The 3,311-nt window shown below is 32.3% G+C and overlaps 1 long non-coding RNA gene across 1 annotated transcript; it reads left to right on the top strand.

Moving 5' to 3' along the window:
- The first annotated feature begins 302 nt into the window (after positions 1-302).
- LOC138319942 (uncharacterized) lies at positions 303-2,520 on the top strand. Its single transcript, XR_011208053.1, has 4 exons — positions 303-566; positions 1,093-1,171; positions 1,738-1,805; positions 2,401-2,520. It is a non-coding gene; the product is annotated as an uncharacterized lncRNA (long non-coding RNA).
- The last annotated feature ends 791 nt before the right edge of the window (positions 2,521-3,311 follow it).

Here is a 3,311-nt window from a genome sequence, read left to right on the forward strand (position 1 = left end):
CTGGATCCAGTTTTGTCGATATTTTGCCCCTGCGCCCACAGCCTTGTTTTCGATTTAAGATGGCCGCTGCGCGAGAAAAGAGTATTAAGGTAGTTGGCTCTGCCAATTTTGAATGCGCGCGCGCATTGTAAACACGATTGTCGTATATTTTTTTTTTGCAAAATAAATCCAAAAACACATTATAATTTATCTGATTTGATAAGTTAACTATACTATTGATAAGTCAGTCAAATGACATGCAGGACACGCACGATATTTTATTTTACAACAACGGTACGTACTTCCGGTTATAGCGGTCACTATCGGCGCCACGACCAGACGAGTGTGTACTATGTTATTAATATGACATGCGGAGTAGAGACATTTGATAATTTAGGTCATTTAAACCAAGAAGGTTGATTGTTGAAACATACAGGAAGGCGAGAGAATGGAAAGATTTATTGCATAGAAAACGGGGATTGGAAGTATTACATATGCCAACTCGCTACCGATGGCCGAGCAACAATCATAACAAACGCCACAACAAATTAACTGACATGCATTAGGAAGACCACAAATCGGACACGGTTAGATATCTTGATTATCTTTAAGCTTTAAACACCTTAAGCTTATAAATAATCCATGTCTGGACCTAATTATTTTCGATCATTCTCTGTAATATTTCAAAAAATTCAGTAGATCAGCAGTCTGTACATAACTTACATTCAGACAGTGTTAGCTTCGATTTAAGATATTTTTCTGCGTGTACTATGTGCACTGCCTAGGGGGAAACAAGATATTTGACAAAACTATGCAAATGAAATAAACTGATAAAAATACCTGACATATTACCTTTATTATATACTGGTTAGATGTTGTTACATATATATATACAGTACATATTTGCTATGTGTACATGTACATGAAGAATGTTCATGAGTGACACTATGGAGTCGGCAACTTAGTATTACAAATAATTGTAATATGCCATTTTACATCACATCATTATATAATTCACCATGTACAGTCACTGTGCATGTTGCTTATTAGGCAATTAGCATATAACATACTTTCTCTAAAATATTAAAAATTAATTTAAAAATCTTGTTTTAGAATTTATAGGTGTGACAAATGCTGACATATATACATGTAGCCGCTGACATTTTGTGATCTGCTAGCAGTTAGCCATGTTGTAAGTGATTTTCTGAGGTAGTTTTGTAAACATGTGTACTTTCACAACAGTTGACATATGAATATGAGTTGTTATCATAATAAATATTTGAATTGTGTCAGTATGAAATTTTGAAATAAATGAATGAATGAATTATCTAAAGAGAACACAACTATAATCATGTCTCTGTGTGGTTTATATTGCCAATTTATGTGATATAATTATACTTTTCTACATTACCGAGTCATAATAAAGAGATACATGTATGGGTTCATAATTAATTTTACCTACAATGTACATTACATTGTATGTATTGACCTGTAGCATACTGGCCATGGATTTCAGTTCAAATGGATTGTCTTGATCCACAATCAAGATTGGAGGGATGAAATATTATAAAAGAAATCTAATTTTCTTCATGTACATCCTAGATAAAAAAATGCCTGTCACAATGAATTCGAAATTTTGATAAAATGTCCTTTTACCAGTTTGTGTGGATTTTGTGTAATTCATATAATAGGTACAATTTATGAGAATGATTAAACCGATAAAATTTTCATGTAACAAATCCATCTTTATTTTATCAGGAATCGGAATTCGGGGAGATGTTGGCAGAAGAGGGACAATACAAGATCACTTTCACATGTTGTTAATGGTGTGTATATTTGAAAACAATCTATTATGTCAAAATTATGCCAAAGGCAGCAATCTGTAAATATATGTAAGTACGTTTTTCGTGACCCCCTTCCCCCTATAAGCGCCCTCCCTTTTCTGAAAAAGAGTTGAAGTTGTATAAATGCCCCAATGCCATGGAATTAACAATGTTTTACAACCTGAGATTTGTATTCTATATTGCATGATCTTGCAATTCTTTTACATGTGACTCACGACATAAGAATGAGTCTCAAAGGATAAAATGCATATATGCATGCTTACTGTAACAGATTAATGTGTAATGAGTTCAGAAAGTGTTTAAATTTTCGTCTACAACTTACATTTTGGTTCAGTAATAAGCCAAAATTATAAAAATACAGCGAATACGGTTTATGTATTCCACTGTACTTTATATTACTGTAAGTTATATTTGTAAATTAAACAAATAATAGCTTAATTAATTTTCTTGTGTAGCTGATTTGGTGATTAAGTGAGGCATTAATAATATAAGCAAGTTTCCAAAGGACCTTTTTCGAACCATCATTATCCTGTTACATATACCTATTGTATAATGATTTTTCTAAATTAAATTTTAGGACACTGCTTCATGATTCGAAAATAAACTGACCATGTCACCAACTGCAAACTGTGATAAGGAGCACTCTGTATCTGCTTTCAAAAGTAGTTGAGCTGTTGTTCCTGTCTGCATATGTTGAGAACTGAATCTGAAGCTTTCAGGGGACATAACTCAAGCCTCGTTCAATTCGGCGAATTATGGAATTATGGTCACAGAAACTGTTAAGACATTTCATAGTTGATTGAGTGTTGCTGATAATCATTCAATACAAGTGTTGAAAGATAGATTTCTTCATAGATATTAGAAACAAAACATTATGATCAAATGTTGGATTTCTAGTCTATAATCTATGATATGTATAGATAATACATTTAATATCAATATGATAGTTTTAATGCTGAATCTTTCCTTTGGCAGACGTTTTTCTGAATTTATTGTAAAAGTTTCATTATGTCATATTTGTGATTATGTCAATTCTAACTTCTCAATCAGCAGAACATCTATCTTATACATGCTCAAGTTCTGTTTTCATACTTTTAATAATTAAAAATGATTTTTTATAAGAGATAAGCTATGAAATGATGCTGCATCTGAGACTGGATGCCGATTTGCTATTGTGCATCTGTTGTCATCATAAAGTGCAATTACATGTTCATACATAACATTTTCAATTTGTATTTTTTCCGATCTTGGAATGGAATTCAATTCAAACTTACATGCATGAACGGGAAATATTTCATAAACAATATTTGTTATTTATTTGCTTCTATTAGATTTCTATGTGGAATTTTTATGGTTTTCCAGTTTGATTTTGTTTAAATTCCTATAAGCAGCCAGGAGCAGTTAGGTATGTACCAGGTTAAGGAAATTGAGGGAAGACATAGTACATTGATAAGAATCACTGACCTTCAAACAGGTATCATGGAAGTC

Source organism: Argopecten irradians, chromosome 3 (genome assembly GCF_041381155.1).
Source record: "Argopecten irradians isolate NY chromosome 3, Ai_NY, whole genome shotgun sequence".
NCBI classification, from domain to species: domain Eukaryota; kingdom Metazoa; phylum Mollusca; class Bivalvia; order Pectinida; family Pectinidae; genus Argopecten; species Argopecten irradians.